This window comes from Salmo salar, chromosome ssa09 (genome assembly GCF_905237065.1).
Source record: "Salmo salar chromosome ssa09, Ssal_v3.1, whole genome shotgun sequence".
Lineage (NCBI taxonomy): Eukaryota > Metazoa > Chordata > Actinopteri > Salmoniformes > Salmonidae > Salmo > Salmo salar.
In genome coordinates, this window is record NC_059450.1 from 147,033,952 (window position 1) to 147,051,317 (window position 17,366).

General features: G+C 45.3%; 1 protein-coding gene across 1 annotated transcript in view; it reads right to left on the bottom strand.

Annotated features, from left to right (window-relative positions):
• LOC106613232 (metabotropic glutamate receptor 5) overlaps positions 1–17,366 on the bottom strand; it is a 107,730-nt gene that overhangs the window by 20,168 nt on the left and 70,196 nt on the right.

A 17,366-nucleotide genomic window follows, 5' to 3' on the forward strand; every position in this document is an offset into this window, starting at 1 on the left:
TGTGTGTGTGTGTGTGTGTGTGTGTGTGTGTGTGTGTGTGCGTGTGCGTGTGCGTGTGCGTGTGCGTGTGCGGTGTGTGTGTGTGTGTGTGTGTGTGTGTGTGTGTAGGCCAGCTGGAATGCTTCCTATTGCGTTAAATTACATCTCACTGTAGAGAGGTGAGAAGGGCTAACACACTCACTCCATAAATAATGGAAACATTTCTATCAGACTGACCACCTCTGCTACTTCCTCTCACCTCAAGGACACACACAGAGAATAGAGAGGTGGAGAGAGATGGAGAAGATGGAGAGAGACGGAGAGAGATGAGAGAGATGGAAGGAGATGAGAGATGAGAAAGATGGAGAGAGACGGAGGGAGATGGAGAAGATGGAGAGAGAGATGGAGGGAGATGGAGTGAGATGGAGAAGATGGAGAGAGACGGAGAGAGATGGAGAGAGATGGAGGGAGATGGAGCGAGATGGAGACAGACAGAGAGAGATGAGAGAGATGGAGTGAGATGGAGCGAGATGGGGAGAGATGGAGAGAGATGGAGAGAGACGCAGAGAGATGCAGAGAGATGGAGAGAGATGGAGAGAGATGCAGAGAGATGGAGAGAGATGCAGAGAGATGGAGAGAGATGGAGAGAGATGGAGAGAGATGCAGAGAGATGGAGAGAGATGGAGAGAGATGGAAAGAGATGCAGAGAGATGGAGAGAGATGGAGAGAGATGGAAAGAGATGCAGAGAGATGCAGAGAGATGGAAAGAGATGCAGAGAGATGGAGAGAGATGGAAAGAGATGCAGAGAGATGGAGAGAGATGGAAAGAGATGCAGAGAGATGGAGAGAGATGGAAAGAGATGCAGAGAGATGCAGAGGGATGGAAAGAGATGCAGAGAGATGGAGAGAGATGGAAAGAGATGCAGAGAGATGCAGAGAGATGGAAAGAGATGCAGAGAGATGGAGAGAGATGGAAAGAGATGCAGAGAGATGCAGAGGGATGGAAAGAGATGCAGAGAGATGGAGAGAGATGGAAAGAGATGCAGAGAGATGCAGAGAGATGGAAAGAGATGCAGAGAGATGGAGAGAGATGGAAAGAGATGCAGAGAGATGCAGAGGGATGGAAAGAGATGCAGAGAGATGGAGAGAGATGGAAAGAGATGCAGAGAGATGGAGAGAGATGGAAAGAGATGCAGAGAGATGGAGAGAGATGGAAAGAGATGCAGAGAGATGGAGAGAGATGGAAAGAGATGCAGAGAGATGCAGAGGGATGGAAAGAGATGCAGAGAGATGGAGAGAGATGGAAAGAGATGCAGAGAGATGGAGAGAGATGGAAAGAGATGCAGAGAGATGGAGAGAGATGGAAAGAGATGCAGAGAGATGCAGAGGGATGGAAAGAGATGCAGAGAGATGGAGAGAGATGGAAAGAGATGCAGAGAGATGCAGAGGGAAAGAGAGAAACAGAGATAAAGGAAACAATGTTTTTTTATTATGATTAAAATCCCATTTTCATCTGATCTTTGACAAAACACAAAGACAATGCATATAAACATATACAGTACCAATCAAAAGTTTGAACACACCTACTCATTCCATGGTTTCTCTTTATTTTTACTATTTTCTACATTGTAGAATAATAGAGAAGACATCAAAACTATGAAATAACACATATGGAATCATGTAGTAACCAAAAAAGTATTAAACAAATATTTTAGATTCTGCAAAGTAACCACCCTTTGCCTTGATGACAGCTTTGCACACTCTTGTTATTCTCTCAACCAGCTTCACCTGGAATGCTTTTCCAACAGTCTTGAAGGGCTTCCCACATATGCTGAGCACTTGTTGGCTGATTTTCCTTCACTCTGTGGTCCAACTCATCCCAAACCATCTCAATTGGGTTGAGGTCAGGTGATTGTGATGGCCAGGTCATCTGATTCAGCACTCCATCATTCTCCTTCTTGTTAAAAAACAAATGATAGTCCCACTAAGTGCAAACCAGATGTGATGATGTATTGCTGCGGAATACTGTGGTAGCCATGCTGGTTAAGTGAGCCTTAAATTCTAAATAAATCGCAGACAGTGTCACCAGCAAAGCACCATCACACCACCTCCTCCATGTTTCACGGTGGGAACTACACATGTGGAGATCATCCGTTAACCTACTCTATGTCTCACAAAGACACGGAGGTTGGAACCAAAAATCTCAAATTTGAACTCATCAGACCAAAGGACAGATTTCCACCGGTCTAATGTCCATTGCTCGTGTTTCTTGGCCCAAGCAAGTCTCTTCTTCTTATTGGTGTCCTTTAGTAGTGGTTTCTCTGCAGCAATTAGACCATAAAGGCCTGATTCACGCAGTCTCCTCTGAACAGTTGATGTTGAGTTGTGTCTGTTACTTGAACTCTGTGAAGCATTTATTTGGGCTGCAATTTCTGAGGCTGGTAACTCTAATAAACTTATCCTCTGCAGCAGAGGTAACTCTGGGTCTTCCTTTCCTGTGGCGGTCCTCATGAGAACCAATTTCATCATAGTGCTTGATGGTTTTGGTGACTGCACTTGAAGAAACTTTCAAAGTTCTTGACATTTTCCGTATTGACTGACCGTCATTTCTTAAAGTAATGATGGACTGTTGTTTCTCTTTGCTTATTTGAGCTGTTCTTGCCATAATATGGACTTGGTATTTTACCAAATAGGGCTATCTTCTGTATACCACCCCTACCTTGTCACAAAACAACTGATTGGCTCAAACACATTAAGAAGGAAAGAAATTCCACAAATTAACCTATAACAAGGCACACCTGTTAATTGAAATGCATTCCAGGTGACTATCTCATGAAGCTGGCTGAGAGAATGCCAAACGTGTGCAAAGCTATCAGCAAGGGAAAGGGTGGCTATTTGAAGAATCTGAAATACAATGTAGAAAATGGTAAAACGAATGAGTAGGTTTGTCCAAACTTTTGACTGGTACTATAAACACACACAGACAGACAAGCCAAGGCCACAGAGATAATCTAGGTCAAAGGCTATTTGGGCTCACAGCCTGACTGACAGGCCCTCCCAAACAACCACAACTCCTCATAGACAGACTCCTGCCAGACTCCTGCCCCTCCAACACACACACACACACACACACACACACACACACACACACACACACACACACACACACACACACACACACACACACACACACACACACACACACACACACACACACACACACACACACACGGAAACTTACACACACATATTGACAACCATCAGAGGGGAGGAAAGAGGGTATGTGTATGCATATGTGCTTGGATGGTGGGCAGTGGGCCTATAGTTTAGCAAGGTGGCCAGATGGCATGTTTGGGGCATGCTGACCAGAGCCCAGCCCTGACTATGGCAGATCTATAGAACATGAGGGTGAAACCACATGAATGGCATTGCCAGACCATATGATATAGCATTGTCACAATCCACTTAAACAGATGGAGGAGAAGGGAGAGAGGGGGAGGGTAGAGAGAGAAAGAGGGGGAAAGAGAGGGGAGAGGGAGAGAGGGAGAGGGGGAGGAAAGAGAGAGAGCGAGAGGAGGTGGGAAGAGAGAGCGCGGGGTAAGAGAGAGAAAGAGAGAGAGAGAAAGAGAAGAGGTGGGAAGAGAGAGAAGGGGTAAGAGAGAGAGAGGAGGGGGAAGAGAGAGAGAGAGAAAGGCAGAGATGAAGAGAGAGTAGAGAATCGAGGTATCACAGAACCGTTGTGTAGGCTAGTCCAAGGCTAGTCCAAGGCTAGTCCAAGGCTAGTCCAAGGCTAGTCCAAGTGGAGCATGCTGATCATGTAAATTCTATTCCTTCAGAATTCTACGTGTTCCTACTGTACATGATCACTATCTGTTCTTTCAGTGTTCTGTGAACCAAGCAACAGAATGTACTGTATGTGTATGTTCTGTGCAATCCATAAGGCATTGTATTTCTCACTGCTCTCTCTCACTCACGTTCCTTCGTTCTAGTAAAGGATGCAGAGGCATGAGGGTGAGAGATACAGCTATTATGACCAGCCAGGTCACCCGTGATACAAGTCAGTATCCATTCTTCTGAGGACGTCGGGAGATGGCGTGGAAACCGGCCTGTTACCTTCAAGTAGGTTTGGGTTTGCTAGGGTGTTGCGGATGGACGTAAGCATCTGCCTCTGATTCAAAAGGTTGAAAGTTTGAATACAGAGATAGAAAGTAGTTTTAAGCCAATCACACACCTTCACGCTTCCTTACCTTAACCATTCAGAGTTAATGCCTAAATTTAACCATTCAGAGTTAATGCCTAACCTTAACCGTTCAGAGTTCATGCCTAACCTTAACCATTCAGAGTTAATGCCTAACCTTAACCATTCAGAGTTAATGCCTAACCTTAACCATTCAGAGTTAATGCCTAACCTTAACCGTTCAGAGTTCATGCCTAACCTTAACCGTTCAGAGTTCATGCCTAACCTTAACCATTCAGAGTTAATGCCTAACCTTAACCATTCAGAGTTAATGCCTAACCTTAACCGTTCAGAGTTCATGCCTAACCTTAACCATTCAGAGTTAATGCATAACCTTAACCATTCAGAGTTAATGCCTAACCTTAACCATTCAGAGTTAATGCCTAACCTTTGGAATTTGATGTTTGAGAAACATGGATGAACTTCTAATTCTGAAGTGAGACAGTGAGAGCTAGTTGATTCTGACAGTCCCTCTTTTATGAGTGTGTATAGCAAAGCATACGGCTTGTTACAGAACATTGACACACACACACACACACACACACACACACACACACACACACACACACACACACACACACACACACACACACACACACACACACACACACACACACATGCATGAACTGTAACAGTGAAATTGGAGAATAATGAACAAGATACATTTTTTGGATCGACCTGCTCCCCCTCTCCCCCTGCTCTCTCTCTCTCTCTCTCGCTCTCTCTCTCTCTCTCTCTCTCTCTCTCTCTCTCGTTCTCTCTCTCTCTTGCTCTCTATCTTGTTCTCTCTCTCTCTCTCTTGCTCTCTCTCTCGTTCTCTCTATCTTGTTCTCTCTCACTCTCTTGTTCTCTCTCTTTCTTGTTCTCTCTCTCTTGTTCTCTCTCTCTCTCATTCCCTCTCTCTCTCTTGTTCTCTCTCTCTCGTTCTCTCTCTCTCTTGTTCTCTCTCTCTCTCATTCCCTCTCTCTCTCTCTCGTTCTCTCTCTCTTGTTCTCTCTCTCTTGTTCTCTCTCTCTCGTTCTCTCTCTCTCTTGATATCTCTCTCTTGTTCTCTCTCTCTCTCTTGCTCTCTCTCTCTTGTCCTCTCTCTCTTGTTCTCTCTCTCTTGTTCTCTCTCTCTCTCTTGTTCTCTCTCTCTTGTTATCTCTCTCCTGTTTTCTCCATCTGTTGTTCTCGCTCTCTGTTGTTCTCTCTCTCTCTCGTTCTCTCTCTCTCTCTCGTTCTCTCTCTCTTGTTCTCTCTCTCTTGTTCTCTCTCTCTCGTTCTCTCTCTCTCTTGCTCTCTCTCTCTTGTTCTCTCTCTCTCTTGCTCTCTCTCTCTTGTCCTCTCTCTCTTGTTCTCTCTCTCTTGTTCTCTCTCTCTCTCTTGTTCTCTCTCTCTTGTTATCTCTCTCCTGTTTTCTCCATCTGTTGTTCTCGCTCTCTGTTGTTCTCTCTCTCTCTCGTTCTCTCTCTCTTGTTCTCTCTCTCTTGTTCTCTCTCTCTTGTTCTCTGTCTCTTGTTTTCTCTCTCTCCTTCTCCATCTTTCCCCTCACTTCGTCATGCCATCCTGGCTTTCTGAGCCCCCAGAGAACAAAAACTAATTTTCTCAAATGGTAGCGCTCCAAACTACAGCCTGATTGGAGACTGGAGGTGTGTATATATCTCTCTCTCTCGCCCGTCACCCCATCTGTCTCCCTCTGTAGCTTCTCTCTCGCTCTCCCACCCTCCATCACTTTCTGTCTTTCTATCTTTCGATCTCTCAATTCAATTTAAATTCAATTTAAAGGGCTTTATTGGCATGGAAAACATATGTTAACATTGCCAAAGCAAGTGAAATAGAAAATAAACACTTAGTGAAATAAACAATAACATTTAACAGTAAACATTACACTCACAAAAGTTCCAAAATAATTAAGACATTACAAATGTCATATTATGTCTATATACAGTGTTGTAATGATGTTCAAATAGTTAAAGTACAAAAGGGAAAATAAATAAACATAAATATGGGTTGCATTTACAATGGTGTTTGTTCTTCACTGGTTGACCTTTTCTTGTGACAACAGGTCACACATCTTGCTGTTGTGATGGCACATTGCGATACTTCACCCAGTAGATATGGGAGTTTATCAAAATTGGACTTGTTTTCAAATTCTTTGTGGGTCTGTGTAATCTGAAGGAAATATGTGTCTCTAATATGGTCATACATTTTGCAGGAGGTTAGGAAGTGCAGTTCAGTTTCCACCTCATTTTGTGGGCAGTGTGCACATAGCCTGTCTTCTCTTGAGAGCCAGGTCTGCCTACGGTGGCCTTTCTCAATAGCAAGGCTATGCTCACTGAGTCTGTACATAGTCAAAGCTTTCCTTAGGTTTGAGTCAGTCACAGTGGTCAGGTATTCTGCCACTGTGTACTCTCTGTTTATGAACAAATAGCATTCTAGTTTGATCAGTTTTCTTTGTTCATTCTTTCCAATATGTCAAGAATTATATTTTTGCTTTCTCATGATTTGGTTGGGTCTAATTGTGTTGCTGTCCTGGGGCTCTGTGGGGTGTGTTTGTGAACAGAGCCCCAGGACCAACATGCTTAGGGGACTCTTCTCCAGGTTCATCCCTCTGTAGGTGATAGCTTTGTTATGGAAGGTTTGGGAATCGCTTCCTTTTCTCTCTCTCTCTCTCTCTCTCTCTCTCTCTCTCTCTCTCTCTCTCTCTCTCTCTCTCTCTCTCTCTCTCTCTCTCTCTCTCTCTCTCTCTCTCTCTCTCTCTCTCTCTCTCTCTCTCTCTCTCTCTCTCTCTCCATCTGTTTGGCTTTCATCCCAGCAGGTCACACCTGCAGCTCCTCAGAGGCCAAAATAACAGAATGCGAAGCCAAGACACACACACACACACACACACACACACACACACACACACACACACACACACATTTCACTGCACGTTTTATACCTGCTGTAAACTGCGTACGTGACAAATACAATTACATTTGATTTGATTTAACACACACACACACACTAATGTTTATGTTACCGGCAGACACTGTGAAAAATGCTACATAATCCATAATCCTAAAAATGCTACATAATCCTATTGATTGAAAAGGCATTTCATTGCACAAACATTAGTTTGTATTGATAATATCCTTCTGTTACAGGTGTGGAGGGAAAACCATCAGTCCTCTATCTCTCCATCCCTTCCACACACACACACACACACACACACAGACACACACACACACAGACACAGACACACACACACACACACACACACACACACACACACACACACACACACACACACACACACACACACACACACACACACACACACACACACACTTCTGTGTTGAAAACATGTGCCTCTGAAGCCTTCTTCATGTTAGGAGGACCAGATGGGTGGGAGAGAGCACATGAGAAGAGGGTCTGAAGATACACAGTATGATGGAATGGTCCTTTATGATCACCGCTTACACACACACACACACACACACACACACACACACACACACACACACACACACACACACACACACACACACACACACACACACACACACACACCCTCTAAAGTGAGACCTCTGTGAGGCCTAACAGCACCTGGTTATGCAACTCACTGCGTAGGCGAAGACTGTGATGAGCAGAGGGCTTCATAAGAGGTCCTCAGTGTGTGTCTCTCTCTCTGTCTCTCTCTATCTCTCTCTGTTAGAGCGTTGCTGTGCACCAGGCCCTTTTAACCCTAATTGTTCCAGGGGAACCCCTGTGGGTGTCTCAGGGGAAGCTGGGATATGCAAAAACAAACACATGTCAAATTATTATCTCTATATTTCCTCTCTATCTTTCAATCTATATGTGTCCCTCTTTCTCTTATCTACAGTTGAAGTCGGAAGTTTACATACACCTTAGCCAAATACATTTAAAATCAGTTTCACAATTCCTGACATTTAATCCTAGCAAAAATTCCCTGTCTTAGGTCAGTTAGGATCACCACTTCATTTTAAGTATGTGAAATGTCAGAATAATAGTAGAGAACATTATTTATTTCAGCTTTTATTTCTTTCATCACATTCCCAGTGGATCAGAAGTTTACGTACACTCAATTAGTATTTGGTTGCATTGCCTTTAAATTGTTTAACTTGGGTCCAATGTTTCGGGAAGCCTTCCACAAGCTTCCCACAATACGTTGGGTGAATTTTGGCCCATTCCTCCTGACAGAGCTGGTGTAACTGAGTCAGGTTTGTAGGCCTCCTTGCTCACACATGCTTTTTCAGTTCTGCCCACAAATGTTCTATAGGATGGGGGTCAGAGCTTGTGATTGCCACTCCAATACCTTGACTTTGTTGTGCTTGAGCCATTTTGCCACAACTTTGGAGGTATGCTTGGGGTCATTGTCCATTTGGAAGACCCATTTGATGTCTTGAGATGTTGCTTCAATATATCCACATAATTTTCCTCCTCATGAAGCCATCTATTTTGTGAAGAACACCAGTCCCTCCTGCAGCAAAGCACCCCCACAACATGATGCTGCCACCCCTGTGCATCATGGATGGGATGGTGTTCTTCAGCTTGCAAGCGTTCCCCTTTTTCCTCCAAACATAACAATGGTCATTATGGCCAAACAGTTCTATTATTGTTTCATCAGACCAGAGGACATTTCTCCAAAAAGTACGATCTTTGTCCCCATGTGCAGTTGCAAACCGTAGTCTGTTTTTTTTTATGGCGGTTTTGGAGCAGGTGCTTCTTCCTTGCTGAGCGGCCTTTCAGGTTATGTCTATGTAGGACTCGTTTTACTTTGGATATAGATACTTTTGTACCTGCTTCCTCCAGCATCTTCACAAGGTCCTCTGCTGTTGTTCTGGGATTGATTTGCACATTTCGACCAAAATACGTTCATCTCTAGGAGACAGAATTTGTACAGATGAACGTGGTACCTTCAGGCGTTTGGAAATTGCTCACAAGGATGAACCAGACTTTTGGAGGTTTACAGTTGTTTTTCTGAGGTCTTGGCTGATTTCTTTTGATTTTTCCAGGATGTCAAGCAAAGAGGCACTGAGTTTGAAGGTAGGCCTTGAAATACATCCACAGGTACACCTCCAATTGACTCAAATTATGTCAATTAGCCTATCAGAAGCTTCTAAAGCCATGACATAATTTTCTGGAATTTTCCAAGCTGTTTAAAGGCACAGTCAACTTAGTGCATGTAAACTTCTGACCCTCTGGAATTGTGATACAGTGAATTATAAGTGAAATAATCTGTCCATTAACAATTGTTGGATAAATTACTTGTGTCATGCACAAAGTAGATGTCCTAACCTACTTGCCAAAACTATAGTTTGTTAAGAGGAAATTTGTGGAGTGGTTGAAAAATTTGATTTAATGACTTCAACCTAAGTGTATGCAAACTTCCAACTTCAACTGTATCTCTCTCTCTCTCTCTCTTTCTCTCGCTCTTTCATATCAAATGTGTTTGGGATTCCAGGGGCCGTTGTCATGGTTTTCAACCCACGCTCAACATTGCGTCTGTCTGTTGTGTATTCTGTTAGTATAATACATCCCATACAGTCAACCAGGTAGATATGGCCTCTCCAGTCACACAACCATCACACTCACTCAGTCAGCAGTCATCAATTCCAACACCTGATATCATCTCTCATCCCTATTCCATTATGGATTAAAAACTCTCTGTCTCTAATCTATGAATTCATTAGTCTCGGAAACCCAGACCCTTGGCAACAGCAGTGACTAGGGTCTGTGATTGACGACATGAATAACATACAGCTGGTGGGTTTTAAGCTTTTTTGGCAGGATAGAACAGCAGCCTCTGGTAAGACAAGTGGTGTATATTTGTAAACAACAGCTGGTGCACGAAATCTAAGAAAGTCTCGAGATTTTGCTCGCTTAAGGTAAAGTATCTCATGATAAGCTGTAGACCACACTATTTACCAAGAGAGTTTTCATCTATATTTTTCGTAGCTGTCTACCTACCACCACAAACCGATGCTGGCCCTAAGACCTCACTCAGTGAGCTTTATACGGCCATAAGCAAACAGGAAAACGCTTATCCAGAGGCGGCATTCCTAGTGGCCGGGAACTTTAATGCAGGGAAACTCAAATCCATTTTACCTAATTTCTACCAGCATGTTAAATGTGCAACCAGAGGGAAAAATACTCTAGACCACCTTTACTCCACACACAGAGACACGTACAAAGCTCTCCCTCCATTTGGCAAATCTGACCATAAATCTATCCTCCTGATTCCTGCTTACAAACAAAAATTAAAGCAGGAAACACCAGTGACTCGATCAATAAGAAAGTGGTCAGATGAAGCAGATGCTAAGCTACAGGACTGTTTAGCTAGCACAGACTGGAATATGTTCTGGGATTCTTATAAGAAATCCCGCTATGCCCTCCGACGAACCATTAAACAGGCAAAGCGTCAATAAAGGAATATCAGGATAAGGTAAGACCCAGATGCTGACCGTGTCGAAGTAACAATGTTTATTACAGCAACCGAGGCAAAGGTACAGGACGGCAGGCAGTCTTAGGGTCAGGGGCAGGCAGAGTGGTCACGCGGGCAGGTTCAGGGTCAGGACAGGGAAGGGATCAAAAACCAGGAGGGCGAGAAAAAGAGAGGCTGGGAAAAGACAGGAGCTGACAGGACAAACGCTAGTAGGCTTGACAAACAAGACGAACTGGCAACAGACAAAATGAAAACACAGGTATAAGTACACAGGGGATAATGGGGAAGATGGGCAACACGTGGAGGGGGTTGGAGACAAGCACAAAGACAGGTGAAACAGATCAGGGCGCGACAAGGACTAAGATGGAATCGTACTACAGCGGCTCCAACGCTCGTCGGATGTGGCAGGGCTTGCAAACTATTACAGACTACAAAGGCAAATTATTACAGACTACAAAGGGAAATACAGCCGCGAGCTGCCCAGTGACACGAGCCAACCAGACAAGCTAAATTACTTCTATGCTCGCTTCGAGGCAAGTAACACTGAAGCATGCATGAGAGCATCAGCTGTTCTGGATGACTGTGTGATCATGCTCTCCCAAGCCCATGTGAGTAAGACCTTTAAACAGGTCAACATTCACAAGGCCGCAGGGCCAGATGGATTACCAGGACATGTACTCTGAGCATGCGCTGACCAACTGGCAAGTGTCACTGACATTCAGTCTGACACTGACATTCAGTGTCCCTGACTCTGTATGTCAGTGTCAGTAATACCAACATGTTTCAAACAGACCACCATAGTCCCTGTTCCCAAGAACACTAAGGTAACCTGCATAAATGACTACCGACAAGTAGCACACATCTGTAGCTATGAAGTGCTTTGAAAGGCTGGTCATGGCTCACATCAACACCATTATCCCAGAAACCCTAGACCCACTCCAATTTGCATACCGCCCCAATAGATCCACAGAGGATGCAATCTTTATTGCACTCCACACTGCCCTTTCCCACCTGGACAAAAGGAACACCTATGTGAGAATGCAATTCATTCACTACAGCTCAGCATTCAACACCATAATGCCCTCAAAGCTCATCATTAAGCTAAGGACCCTGGGACTAAACACCTCCCTCTGCAACTGGACCCTGGACTTCCTGACGGGCCATCCCCAGGTGGTATGGGTAGGTAACAACACATCCGCCATGCTGATCCTCAACACGGGGGCCTCTCAGGGGTGTGTGCTCAGTCCCCTGATGTACTCCCTGTTCACTCATGACTGCATGGCCAGGCATGACTCCAACACCATCATCAAGTGTGTCGATGACACAACAGTGGTAGGTCTGATCACCAACAACGATGAGACAGCTTATAGGGAGGAGGTCTGAGACCTGGCCATATGGTGCCAGGACAACAACCTCTCCCTCAACGTGATCAAGACAAAGGAGATGACTGTGGACTAAAGGAAAAGGAGGGCCGAGCCCACCCCCTTTCTCATCGATGGGGCTGCAGTGGAGCAGGTTGAGAACTTCAAGTTCCTTGGTGTCCACATCACCAACAAACTATCATGGTCCAAACACACCAAGACAGTGGTGAAGAGGGCACGACAATGTCTATTCTCCCTCAGGAGAGTGAAAAGATTTGGCATGGGTCCTCAGATCCTCAAAAGGTTCTACAGCTGCACCATTGAGAGCATCCTGACTTGTTGCATCACTGCCTGGTATGGCAACTGCTCGGCCTCCGACCGCAAGGCACTACAGAGGGTAGTGCGTACGGCCCAGTACATCCCTGGGGTCAAGCTTTCCGCCATCCAGGACCTCTATACCAGGCGGTGTTAGAGGAAGGCCCTAAAAATTGTCAAAGACCCCAGCCACCCCAGTCATAGACTGTTCTCTCTGCTACCGCAGGGCAAGCAGTACTGGAGCGCCACGTCTAGGTCCAAAAGGCTTTTTAACAGCTTCTACCCCCAAGCCATAAGACTCCTGAGCTGCTAATCAAAGGGCTACCCAGACCCCTCTTTTACACTGCTGCTACTCTCAATTTATTATCTATGCATGGTCAATTTTACTCTACCTACATGTACTGTACATATTACCACAATTACCTCGATTAACCGGTGCCCCCACACATTGACTCTGTATCGGAATCCCCTGTATATAGCCTCACTATTATTATTTTACTGCTGCTGTTTAGGTATTTGTTACCCTTATTATCTATTTTTTACTCAACATGTTTTTCTTCTTAACTTCTTAATAAAGCATTATTGGTTAAGGGCTTGTAAGTAAGCACTTCCCTGTTAGGTCTACACCTGTTGTATAAGGCGCATGTGACAAATGGTTAGCTCACAGCCCCAAGCCACACCATTGGTCAGGACATTAAGTATTTCTAGTGCAGTTACTGGTGTGAATCTGAGAACCGCAAAAAAAGTAACACTGTTGTTTTTACTGTTGCTATTTTCGGTAATGCCGGTCTATTCACTTTTAATGGCAAATGAAGCTTATTGAATTTAACTGAAAATGACGTGACTTAAGGCCACACACACATACTGTACACACATACACATGCAAACATGGTTACAGGCCTCTTACCAAACTAGAAACTAGGCTGGCAACTATCTGGCTGCTATGGTAACCTGGCAGACATTCCACAGCCCCAGACAAGCATCTGCTGCTCACAGCAACACACAGACACACATCAGAAAGTAGACAAAGTAAGAACATACAGTACACACTCAGTCCCTAAAGACCTAATCCCCCCAAACCACCTCCACCATCTACCCAAACCACCTCCACCATCCACCCAAACCACCTCCACCATCCACCCAAACCACCTCCACCATCCACCCAAACCACCTCCACCATCCACCCAAACCACCTCCACCATCTACCCAAACCACCTCCACCATCCACCCAAACCACCTCCACCATCTACCCAAACCACCTCCACCATCCACCCAAACCACCTCCACCATCTACCCAAACCACCTCCACCATCCACCCAAACCACCTCCACCATCTACCCAAACCACCTCCACCATCCACCCAAACCACCTCCACCATCTACCCAAACCACCTCCACCATCTACCCAAACCACCTCCACCATCTACCCAAACCACCTCCACCATCCACCCAAACCACCTCCACCATCTACCCAAACCACCTCCACCATCTACCCAAACCACCTCCACCATCCACCCAAACCACCTCCACCATCCACCCAAACCACCTCGACCATCCACCCAAACCACCTCCACCATCTACCCAAACCACCTCCACCATCTACCCAAACCACCTCCACCATCCACCCAAACCACCTCCACCATCCACCCAAACCACCTCCACCATCTACCCAAACCACCTCGACCATCTACCCAAACCACCTCGACCATCCACCCAAACCACCTCCACCATCCACCCAAACCACCTCGACCATCCACCCAAACCACCTCGACCATCCACCCAAACCACCTCGACCATCCACCCAAACCACCTCGACCATCTACCCAAACCACCTCGACCATCCACCCAAACCACCTCCACCATCTACCCAAACCACCTCGACCATCCACCCAAACCACCTCCACCATCCACCCAAACCACCTCGACCATCCACCCAAACCACCTCCACCATCCACCCAAACCACCTCCACCATCTACCCAAACCACCTCCACCATCCACCCAAACCACCTCCACCATCCACCCAAACCACCTCCACCATCCACCCAAACCACCTCCACCATCCACCCAAACCACCTCCACCATCCACCCAAACCACCTCCACCATCTACCCAAACCACCTCCACCATCCACCCAAACCACCTCCACCATCTACCCAAACCACCTCCACCATCTACCCAAACCACCTCCACCATCCACCCAAACCACCTCCACCATCTACCCAAACCACCTCCACCATCTACCCAAACCACCTCCACCATCTACCCAAACCACCTCCACCATCTACCCAAACCACCTCCACCATCCACCCAAACCACCTCCACCATCCACCCAAACCACCTCCACCATCCACCCAAACCACCTCCACCATCCACCCAAACCACCTCCACCATCCACCCAAACCACCTCCACCATCCACCCAAACCACCTCCACCATCCACCCAAACCACCTCCACCATCTACCCAAACCACCTCCACCATCCACCCAAACCACCTCCACCATCTACCCAAACCACCTCCACCATCTACCCAAACCACCTCGACCATCTACCCAAACCACCTCCACCATCCACCCAAACCACCTCCACCATCTACCCAAACCACCTCCACCATCTACCCAAACCCCAACTGTCATCAAGCAGCTATGGTTCACTACCAAATTCCACCCTCCAACAGCCCCCACTGACTGCCAAACACACAGCCCATTAGACACATAAGATGGACATAAAGTCTTATTTCCAATTATCTGTACTGGCAGCTGAGCACCATGTCTGCTTGATAAGCCAGCGAGCACAGAGCCAGTGAGAAGTTCAAGTTGACATCTCACCCTTCAGAAGTGAAAAAGGAAGTGTTCTATTCACATGCCATAAATGGGTTTGCTTGGGGGGACAAAGCAGGGGAGTGGTGGTATAACCTCTACAGCAAAATTCTTAGGAAACGTTATAACTAGGGTTTCAAAGGGAGGGTATATTAATGGAAATGTTCAAAGTTTACCAGTAAACTACCAGAATTTTGGTATCTCTCAAGGATTTTATGTAATCTATCACAATACATCTAGTGGGGCGGCAGGTAGCCTAGTGGTTGGAGCGGTTGGGCCAGTAACCGAAAGGTTGCTAGATTGAATCCCCAAGCTAACAAGGCAGTTAACCCACTGTTCCCCGGTAGGCCGTCATTGTAAATAAGAATTTGTTCTTAGCTGACTTGTCTAGTTAAATGTAAAAAATAGTGGTCCTTTTGGGTACTTCAGATTCCATTTTTTTATTTAAATGGGCAAGTCAGTTAAGAACAAATTCTTATTTACAATGACAGCCTACACCAGCCAAACCCAGGCCATTTGTGCACCACCCTATGGGACTCCCAATCACAGCCAGCTGTGATACAGCCTGGATTCAAACTAGGGTGTCTGTAATGACACCTCTAGCACTGAGATGCAGTGCCTTAAACCGCTGCACCACTCGGGAGTGTTTAACTCTGGCCCTCTGTGTGGCCTTATCACAGCGTTGTCTCAAAGGGTTCCCCTGATATGAAAATGGGGTCTTGAAAGAAAATTGGTTCATAGAACCGGGGTTATTTCAGTAACCTCCAGTAGCTGCAAGATACGGTTGTAATAAACAGAGTGGTTTCTGTTTTCTTCCTACATATGTGTCTCTGTCTTTTGATTGGTTACAGCTACAAAATATTATGACCCATCACTGAAAGATAGGAAAACGCATGCATCTTCTGTTTCCTTCTACTGTGCCCCCAATCTGTGGATGACTTATCAGAACAGAGTGGACAAGAGCAGGCACAAAATCAGACTGGCGGGAAAATAATATAATTAAAAACGATTATCCCAGGAATGTTCCATATGCACAAAAAGCTTATTTCTCTAAAATGTTATATACAAATTTGTTCACATTCCTATTAGTGAGCATTTATCCTTTGCTAAGATAAACCATCATCCTGACAGGTGTGGCATATCAAGAAGCTGATTAAACAACATGATCCTTACACAGGTGCACCTTGTGCTGGGGACAATAACCGGCCACTACAAAGGTGCACCTTGTGCTGGGGACAATAAAAGGCTGCTCTAAAATGTGCAGTTTTGTCACACAACACAATGCTATAGATGTCTCAGGTTTTGAGGGAGAGTGCAATTGTCATGCTGACTGCAGGAATTTCCACCAGAGCGGTTGCCAGATAATTGGATGTTAATTTCTCTACCATAGCCCCCATCATCGTTTTAGAGAATTTGGCAGTACGTCCAACCAGCCTCAAAACCGCAGACCACATGTAACCATGCCAACCCAGCACCTCCACATCCGGCTTCTTCACCTGCTGGATTGTCTGTGACCAGCCACCTGAACAGCTGATGAAACTGTTGATTTGCATAACAGAGGAATTTCTGCACAAACTGTCAGAAACCATCTCAGCTAAGCTCATCTGCGTGCTCGTCGTCCTCACCAGGGTCTTGATCTGACTGCAGTTCGGCATCATAAACAACTTCAGTGGGCAAATGCTCACGTTAAATGGCCACTGGCAGACTGGAGAAGTGTGCTCTTCACAGATGAATCCTGGTTTCATCTGTACTGGGCAGATGTCAACGTTATGAACAGAGATCCCATGGTGGTAGTTGGGTTACGGTATGGGCAGGCATAAACTACGGACAACGAACACAATTGCATCGATGGCAATGTGAAATCCATAGATTAGGGCCTGAAGAATTTATTTCAATTGACTGATTTTCTTACAAATACCAATAACACACTTACTCATTCAAGGGTTTTTATTTATTTTTACTATTTTCTACATTGTAGAATAATAGCGAAGACATCAAAACTATGAAATAACACATATGGAATCATGTAGTAACCAAAAAACTATTAAACAAATCAAAATATATTTTAGATTTTAATTCTTCAAAGTAGCCACCCTTTGCCTTGATGACAGCTTTGCACACTCTTGGCATTCTCTCAACCAGCTTCACCTGGAATGCTTTTCCAACAGTCTTGAAGGACTTCCCACATATGCTGAGCACTTGTTTTCTGCTTTTCCTTCACTGTGCGGT